The following is a 10,537-nucleotide window of genomic DNA, read 5'->3' as shown; positions in this document are numbered from 1 at the left end:
ACATTCCTCAGGGCCTGTCCACTGGCCGGAAAGCACACCGAGTCCTTCAGTGCACCACTTTTATATTAGTACTTTTACAACCTAATATATGAAAATGAAAAGTGTATTCCAAGTCATCAGTTCTTTCAAGATTCAACAGTAAAGAATTATATTTTGGCCAGAAAATATGAAGCCTGCCACAACGACAAGGTAGACTTTCTTGAGCAGGACCCTACACTAACATTACCTGCACTACCTTTTCAATGCCCCCAATACCTACCTATCTCTATATAAAAACCCCTGACACCAGCTGACCTTTACATATAACTCCCCCCCCCCCCAAGGCACTGAACTCTATATAAGACCCTCTGACACACTGACCTCTTTTTGAGTCCTCCCGCCACCTACCAACCTCTATATAAAACCCCCAATACCTACCAACCACTATATAAGACCACCCGACACAATGACCTCATACAAGACCCTCACTACCAACCACTATATAAGACTCCAGACACTTACTTGCCTCTATAGAAGACCCCTGATACCTACCTGCCACTATCCAAAAACCCAACAACCTCTATACAGGATCCCCAGACACTAACCTCTACATAAGACCCCCTGATACCTACCTGCCACCATATAAGTCTCCCCTGACCTCTCTCTGTATTTACAGATCCCTCATCCCTCAGAAGTGTAGAGAGGTGAGCAGAGGGGCCCCTCCCTCCCATTCAGGAATACAGCCCCCCTCAGGAAAAGACCACCCCTGAACAGAAGAAGTGCATGGGGGCGATTTAAAAAAAAAAGATCTCCCATTCATCCAAGAATACAGACAAAAATAGAGAGATCCCATCCAGGCATACAGGAACACCACCCCCCCTGCAGTTAAAGGAGACTCCCAACAAAATTTACTGTAGGAGAGTTATCAGAGGGGACCCCAACCCAGACCCCCTCTGCCCACCCCCCTCCAGGAGGAGACCCTCAGCTAGGACTACAGGAGGGTGATCAGTGGGGACCCCACCAGAGCACCCCCAGGAGGAAACCCCTGCTGGTAGGATTACAGGGGGGCTATCAGAGAGGACCCCAACATAGACCCCCCTTCACATCCTTCTCCAGTAAAACCTAGGTAGAAGGACCTCAGCCAGCTGTCTTACGATGCCCCCCACCCGGCAATAGAAATAGTAAATGGTATGTGCTGTGAGCAGGCATGCGCATATAACTATTGTTCCACCCAGCGCAAGTGCTAGGTCTGCAGCAACAACATCTTGTTGGTTGAGGCCTGCCCCTCGGGACGCCTGGGCCCCAACATGTTTATCGGCTGTCCCCCCTCCCATGGCGGCTCTGGTTCTGATGTTACAGTAACTTCTATTTTTGAAGCATTATACCTTGTACAAAATTACAGGTATTTTTTAAAATGTATTAAGAGGAAGAAAATACATCTAACTGTAAAGGAAAAATAACTTTCAAAAGAAAGTTTTCATTTGATGCACAAAAAAGTTACCAATCAAACTGCTGTATATATTATTTATGCATACAGCTCAACTGTGTAGGTAGGTTGCAGCATGGTACGGCGGCAATAATTCACACTCAGGTGCACTATTAAATTTGTATTAAAGTAATGCAGTAATTGTTCACAATAGACCCAGTAGGAAAGCTATCCAGCCGGGCACACTCACAGTTTCCAGTAATGTGAAGAAGCAGGTTCCATTCCAGCTGACAGCAGCTGTTGAGAGGGGACAGAATGCGGCCTGGCTGTTTCATGCCCAATTGGGGAGGTATCCAGAGGGATGCGACCCTATGCTTTCTCTCCTCGTTAGGGACAGTACTAGTGATAGGGAAAGGTTCCTAACAGATTGGGTACCTTTCCCAACACTACCCACTTGAATAAAGAGTGCTAAACCCAGGAGCCAGGGTTTTAAACAGAGGGTGTTTCTCCCAAACATGGGCACAGACAGCAATAAAAACTGACAGGTGTTCTAATCCCACTGCACTCTGTTCAAAACTGAAAAAAATAAAGTTGCCTTTAGTTATAATTTAAACAGACTCTGCCACACCCAAGATGGCCACTAGAATCACATGGACTGCCAGCATGCAATCGGATCGCTGCCCCAGTGATTCAGGAAAGCATAGAGGAACCCTGGTCGACATGACTTCCTCTCCCTCTGCATTCCCACTGCAGTTGAGGGCCACCTGCAGTGAAGCCGGCAGACTGCACCTGCCTACACTCCCTCCTCTTTAAAATATGCTGTCCTCTGCTTTAAAACAACATAAAAACACCCTAACACAACAGAATACAGTAAAGCAGAGCAATCAACAATTTCAAGCAACATAGTCCGAATATCTTTCAGGGAGTTGACTGTGGTTAGACCTAAAAGGGCGCTGGTTCTCCTGATTTTCAGCTGAGCCACTTGGCAAAGGTTCAACTTTAGATAGTAGCTAAGGGGCTGCGGGTAGCAAGGGGTAACACATGTCTTCCGTTTAGCCTTCACCTGGCCCCAAGGTTTCATCCTCAGACAAGTCAGTACAGTCCATTGCGCTGGATGAAGTTGCTGGGTCTCCTGGACTCCCAGCACCAGAGCTACAAGGGGAGGCAGGAACCATTCAGTTGGGGCTTCATACACTAGGGGAAGATCTGCAGGACCAAATGCCTCCCAGTGGTCGGTAGGCTGCCTGGGGCAGTCAACGCCCAGCACATATGGTCTCAGCATGTTTCAATGCCATCTCTTTTTTATGGGGTCTGGCCCCTTTGAGACCAGGCCAGAGAACCTGGGTTGGTGGGAAAGGCTGCCCCACCACCCAGTACAGGGTGCTCTCCCACGTGGGGTCCAGCTTGCTTCCTCTGGTTTCCTTGGTGTTCTTTACAAACACCGGTGCCCCGGTCCCAGTGGCAATTTTTCCAAACAGGGTCGGAAGCCATCTATACTTACTTGTCCAACACCTATTATTTGGCTTTTTGCCTCTGCTCCCACTGCTTCTGCACTCAAGAACTGGGTGTTCAGGGCAGGGTTTTTTTCCGGTGTTCCCATCGGTAGGTCCACAGGCATTCTGTCATATTGCCCAAACACAAGGAAAAAGAGCATGTAACCGGTGAACGGTGTTTTTGTAGGTCATCACCACAGCCCCAACATGTTGGTGCCACCAATCCCGGCCACTTAGTATAAAGTCCACAGGATCCCCAGAAAGTTGTGGGTAAACCATGCATAGTGCCATTGCCTTGGGAATGAAAGGAAGTGGTATGGGACTTCCTGATGCCACTGAAGCGACAAAATTCATTAATTATCACAGACTCAAAGTTCGGGCCTTGGTCCGACACAATAATTTCAGGTAGCCATACAGTTGGACAATATACTCCCAGGAGAGTTTTGCAGTTGTGACAGCTGTCTGGTCCTTGATCCGTATTACGACTTTGGTGAATTTGGTGAAGTGGTCAATAAAGACCACTGTGTACTGGTACCCAAAGGGTTCGCTGGAGATTGTCATGAAGTCCATGGTCACCAACTTAAATGTAAACAAAAAGAATATGTGAACGTTGCGCTAGAGTTAAAAAAGAGAGCAGCCAGCACTGAAAGTCAAATACAAATGCTCCCAATTAATACAATAGTAAAATAGTGCAGCGCTAAAAATATTAACAATGATCAATAAAAAACACAATTGAAAGTCCAAAATCAGAGAAAAGGAAAATAAAATATGTATTTCAGTCCATAATCCAAGAACCCATATGATAAGGGGTGTAGGAAAGAATAGCACTGAAAAAAGTGAATCCGCATTCCCACCCGTGATAAAAACCACAAACTGTTTACTGGACAAATTTGACAACTAGGTTATAGGTGGTCAAATACAGCACAGGGAAAATTGATGGTCTCTCCAAAACCATGCACTCGCTAACACCTCTTGTGCTCATCCGGATGGATATATGGAGAAAAGCAGACAAGAACTCCCATAGTGAATTATGTAAAATGTATTTATTGACTATAAAAGTGTTGCATTTACAATCCTCCAAGTAAAAAAGTTCAATAAGCGGATGGTGTGTAAGATCTTAGCCTATCCCTAGAAGACGTTATATCTGATGAAATGCGTAGGGTGGGGCTTAGGACAGTGACGTCATCACACATATGCTTCTATGATTGGTTTACCGAGAGAGTCCAAAAGAGAAATCCGGAGGGACGCCGCTATACACACCTTCCCTTTCCGCTGTGCGACAAGAACACAGACATAGTAAGGTTATGCATCTAGGCAGCCATCCACAAGGATTTTAATTGTGATTCAGTTTGTGTACTTTTTGGGCTAATTAAAGCTGGTTTATATACAACACCTACCATTGAGCCTCCTGCTTGTTACTATATGATTATCCATGATTTCTTCACCAATTGGGGTTTTTCTACCTATAAGTCTGTCTTTAGGCGTTCATTTGTTCTACGTGTATTTTAATCCCCCTCTCTTGGCCATCCTTGGGCCAGGACAGCCCCCAGACCCTGGAGGCTCCCATCCGTGTATACCCAGAATGGCTGGGTGTAGTCAGCATAGGCCAGCAACGAGGCTGAGGTCAGTCTTTGCATCAACTTTTCAAAAGCCTGCTGCAGTGGTTCATGCCATTGGGCTTGAATGGAAGGTGGGGACCCACCCTTCCACTGGGTGCTGTGCCCACACAAAAACTGGGTAAGTGGGCAGCTGTATGGGCAAATTTCGGGATAAACCGCCAGTAATATTCAACCAGTCCCAGGAAGGAACATAGTTCTGTGATGGTTTTGGGAGGGTGTCTGTTTCCGGATGGCCTGTACTTTGCCCGGGTCTGGGGAAACATCTCTAGACCACATGCCCCAAGAACTGGACCCTTCGCCTCATCAGTCGGAACTTGCTGTGCTTAAGTTTTAGGCCATAATGTGCCAAACGGAAGAACACAGGGTCCAAATGTTTTGCTTGCACTTCAAAAGTCATGGAGAAGACCTAATATTTATACCTGACCATCATCTAGGATTATGGTCTACTATGACTATAAAAAGGAACTCCGTATCAAAAATAAAAAAAACTGTGTGGGGTTCCCTTTTAATATCATACCAGACCCTCATCTAGAAATATTGTCGAATATGAATATAAAGGGTAACTCTGCCAATAAAACAAAAATGTGGGGTTCTCCTATAGTATTCATACCAGGTTCTCATGCAAAATTAGGGTCCACTATGATCATAAAAGGGAATTCTCCCACTGCTGTCAATCACAGCCATTGAGAAGGGAGTGGGTGGGGCCAAGCCGCACTCTGTGTAGCAATGGACACATAGAGCTGACTTTGAAGCACGCACGAGGGCCCTCATAGAATGTGGCTTGCTGGGGGGGGGGCACTCAGCAGAAAGGGGGAGCAAGGAGCACCAGTGGGGGACCCCAGAAGACAAGGATCAGGGCTGCTCTGTGTAAAAGTATTACACAGAGCTGGTAAGTATAACATGTTTGTTATTTTTAAAAAATTAAAATTTGCTTTTAGAATCATTTTAATTTTCTGACTAAAGTTCCACTTTAAAGACTTGCCGACTGTCCCATAGCAGCTTTACTGCTACAGGGTGGCCGGCACAGTGTTTCTGCTGTGATTTGTCATGGCAGAAGTCGATCAGCAGGTGCTGGCCAATGGAGGTTCCCCAGCACACCGATCATCAGGAAGACACACAGGACAAAGCTCTGCCTATGTAAACAAGGCAGAGCTCTGTTCTGATGGTGGGAAGTGATGGCTTTTCTTTTCTTGCAAAGCAGGAAAATAAAATCTACGACTTCCGTTAGTAAAAGTATCTCACACAATACTCAAAAACACTGGCTAGGCACACAATTATTGATATTTAACCCCATTCCAGCCAGTGTCATTAGTACAGTGACAGTGCATATTTTTTGCACTGATCACTGTATTACTGTCACTGGTTGCCGCAAAGTGTCAGCTAGTGTCCGATTGTCCATCGCAATATTGCAGTCCCGCTGTAAGTCGCTAATCGCCACCATTACTAGTATAAAAATAAATAAATAAAATTCCAGCATATATTCCATAGTTTGTAGACACTAAACCTTTTGTGAAAACGAATCAATATATGCTTATTCAGATTTTTTTTTTAACCAAAAATATATAGCAGAATACATATTAGCCTAAATTTATGAAGAATTTTTTTTTTCAATTTTTTTTGGATAGATTTTATAACAGGAATTATAAAATACATTTTTTTCAAAATTGTTGGCTTTTTTTGTTTATAATACAAAATGCAGAGGTGATCAAATACCACTAAAAGAAAGATCTATCTGATATTTGTGGGAAATAAAATGACATAAACTGAGTACAGCGTTGCACGACCACGGAATTGTCAGTTAAAGTAACACAGTGCTGTTTTGCAAAAAATGGCCTGGTCATGAGTGGGGGAGGGGGGTAAATCTTCCGAAGGTCAAGCGATTTTTATACTTCCTGCTTGTTCCTTACCTGCTGCAGACTATTCACTGCAGAGAGGAATGGAGTGTGGGTGGTGACAACACAATTCCTCCCCTTTCTCCACCCATGAAGGCCCAGAAACACCCACAGAAACCTAAAGACCCACCCACCTCAACTCCCACAGCTGGTACAAGGGACGCCCATAGCCTGCCATGAAACTAAATAGGTGAGAGGACTGGCAAAGGAAGGGAGTAGGAAGTTAGATCACTTTGAAATGCAAGCAGGAGGAAGAATGACATCACAGAAACAGGAACTTGCTGTATACAGCTAAGGGAGGTAAATTACACACAAACTGACAGTGTGGTTGAGATTCATTCACATACACAATGCATCTGTTGTTTTGGGGAGGAAAAGCTGGAGATCATCTTTAACCACTTGTCAGCCCCTCACAGGCATAGTGACATATGGGTATGTCACTAGCCTGTGAGGCTCTGGGGAGGGAGCGCGCGCCGCCGGAGGCGCGCTCCCGCTCGGTCACGGACCCCCCCCCCGCGCGTGTGCCTGGCGGACCCAATGTCCGCCGGGCACTCACTCACGATCGTCCGTGACAGCGGGAGAAAGGCAGGCGGCTGATGTAAACAAGCCGCCTGTCATTCTCCCCTGTGTAAGAATAGTGATCATACGGTTCTACTATGTAGGACCGTTGATCACTGTTCCTACAGCTCAAGCCACAGCCAATCACAGTTAGAATCACGCCCCTAGGGACACACACCACCCCTCCCTCTCAAAAAAAGTTAACCCCTTCACTACCAGTGTCATTTTACAGTAACAGTGCATATGTATAGCACTGATTACTGTAGAAATGTCACTGGTAACCCCAAAAGTGTCAAAAATGTCAGTCAAGGGTCTGATCTGTCCGCCCCAATGTCACAGTCCCGCAAAAAAAAAAAAAAATTGCAGATCGCCGCCATTACGCGTTTAAAAAAAAACAACAAAAATGACAAAAATCTTTCCCTTTGTTAGTAAACGCGATAACTTTTGCGCAAACCAATCAAAATACGCTTTTTGCGATTTTTTTTACCAAACATATGTAGCATAAAACAAATTGGCCGAAAATGTTAAAAAATTTTGATTTTTGCATTTTTTTTGGGAATTTCATATAAAAAAATGTGAAAAATATTGTTATTTTTGCAAAATTGACGCTCTTTTTTTGTTTATAGCGCATGATCAAAAAATCGCACAGGTGATCAAATACCACCAAAAGAAAGCTCTGTTTGTGGGAAAAAAAGGACGTCAAATTTGTTTAGGTACAGCGTCGCACGACCGCGCAATGGTCCATTAAAGTCACGCAGCGCCGAATCGCAAAATACCCCCTGGTCAGGAAGGGGGTAAAATCTTCCGGGGCTTAAGTGGTTAATATAGCAATACCAATAAGATAGCTGTACAAGTCCGGCACTATTTTTCCACTTTCCTCAACTCTTATTCTTCAGACGGTAGGCATTTTTTTTACTGATGCAGGGTGTGGCCTCGCTGTGGTGACACCCCCTCTGGGCTCTGACATTAACAGAACCCTTTTTGGGTGGAATGACACTTGACGTAACTTAATCTGGTAGACTAAGAACCATCTGGTAACAGAAGGAATTATTGCAAAGAACAACGAAAGGGAGGAGATGAGTGTTGCACCCAGGTGATGTTTTTTAACCCCTGCTTGGGTATAGAATGCATCAGTTTTGTATTGTTGTCTGTATTGTGGAGAAGTTTGTGGCAGTGATGGTGGTAACAGAAAGGAAATGACAAATTTCTCTAATAAGATCAGAGACTGCAATAAAAAATTGATTTTATTATAGTGGGAAAAGATTAGAACCACTGTCAAGATTTTCTTCTAGATTGAGTCCCTATTAGGGAGGAGCTTCCTCAACAGGAAAAAAATGTGAGGAATTCTCCCTAACAAGTACATAAATAAAAATATAACATACAAATATCTTAAAAAGGGTTCTAAACTTTCTCTGTAGTAGCCAAAATTTTACAATAAAATAGAATGCCTAAAACAAAGCAACAACTCTGATCACAAGTTAGTCACATTAATTCATGTGACACTGTTCATGTTTTATTAGTGATATTGTACCACACAGTGATACCCAACAATCTATTGAGAAACTGGATTCATTTAGTAACACAGGCATCCTATGATGGCCTAACCAATAAACATGTGAAAAATGTCATTATTAACAGAACAAATATACAACAGACAGACAGTAACCAAGTATTAGAAAGATTGGCATACCTCAGATTCAGCAACTTATTGGAAATCTCTTATACAACTCAAGATATCTACACTGCATTACACATAGACATGTATTCATCGCATACACAGTGTATGCTCACTGCCCATCAACTAAGAACTCCAGGTTGGGATCGTCATGTTGCTGGTTGAGCTGTGAAAATGTATTATGAACCTTGGGCTCATTTTGTGTCTTGGTAAATAATACCAATGGTTGATACTCTCACAGGATGAATTTTGGTCCAGCCTAAAATATAGTTGCTCCACAGTTTGTAAATTTACCATTTATTTTTTTTTAACAATTTGTGTAAAGCTATACAACTTAAATGTATTGTATCAACTTGTATCCTAAGTTAGCACAACTCATGTTCAAAGAATTGGTAGATCTGAAACAAAAAAATGTTACATTGAGAAAGAGCTACAAATGACATTCACAACTCTGTATGTAGAAGGTACCACATCTGCACAGAAAATGAAATGTTTGTAACATTGTTGTTATCTATTAGAGCATAGACAAAGGAATCTTGTACATCAAGTGGTTGTAAAGGCTCAATGTTTTTTACCCTCATGGATTCTGAGCATGAAGTTAAAAAAACCTTCCCTGTGCTGCAGCAACCTCCCCCCAGCCCCCCTAAAAGTTACCTGAGCCCCATCTCATCTCTCCCTCTCTTTCTTATGATGTATTTATAATTCAATCTGTAGCTGGTCTAGCTGGTCACACCTCATATAAAGTCCCATTTTTGTTTTTTGCTTCTGCTTTTTGAGCCCCATCTCAATCCAGCAATGTGCACAAGAGCCTCGGCTCTCAGGGGGGACTCTCCCTCCTCATTGGCTGAGACAGATGTCAATCACAGCCAGTGGGCCAACTAGGAGAAAGAGGGGGCAGGGCCGGGCCATGGCTGTGTGTGTGAATGGACACGCAGAGACATGGCTTAAAAACTAGTCAGCTTGGGTGTCCCCATTGTAAGCTACTTGCTCTGGGGCACTCGACAGGAGGGAGGAGGACCTGGAAGAGGAGGATATGGGCTGCTCTGTGCAAAACCACTGCACAGAGCAGATGATTATGCCAGTATTTGAGAAAAAAAAAAAAAGGAAAGCCTTTACTATCACTTCCAGATTTTGATCCTTTTATTTCATTGCCTGTTTGTCCACATGATTGTGCATTAGGTTTTTGTTTCATTTTTCTTTGTTTTTTAGCAAACCTATCAGTAATTTAAAAATCTCAACTCCTGCTGTTTGACAGTATACAAAATCAGCAGAGTTTCCTCCCAAAAATATGTATATATATATATTTATATACCACTTCTTAGTAGTAAAAAGTAGTACGGTCAAGGACTTTGCCTAAGCAAGGATTCATAGGGAATGGTCATCTGAGTCTGTTGCAACCAGAAACTTCTCATTGCCCCCCCCCCCCCCCCCAAACAAGTTAAGTGTTCAGTCACTGGAACTTTTCATTGTAACTTTTCGCTAACTCAAAGGTTTGGGAACAGCAGGGTGGGCTGATCTGAGTGGGACAGAGATTGGTTTTTTATACTTGTGATCGGTTGAAAGACAAATGTGGCACTGAGCCATGTATAGTTTTTAACACTGCCTGGTCATAAGGTGAAAGACAGCAAAGGGTTGACACATGTAAGACTGACAGATTTCTATAATAGAAGGTAACTTGGTTAGAGGGAGAAGAAAGTGTAATTGATTTTTACACTGCCTGGCCATAGAGTGCGGCGGCAGCAAGGGGTTGAACTGTGCACGAGAACATGAATAAACAAAGCCAACAACATAGATGGCTCATGTAGACAGACAATCTATAAGACATGGCGCCCTTTAAATACACGCTTTTGAATACGAAGCTCAGAAATAGGCTGTCTTTGTCCTGCTTTGCCTGC

This window comes from Pelophylax lessonae, assembly GCF_965119305.1.
Source record: "Pelophylax lessonae genome assembly, chromosome: 2".
Classification (NCBI taxonomy): Eukaryota; Metazoa; Chordata; class Amphibia; order Anura; family Ranidae; genus Pelophylax; species Pelophylax lessonae.
Note: the sequence above shows the minus strand (reverse complement) of the source record.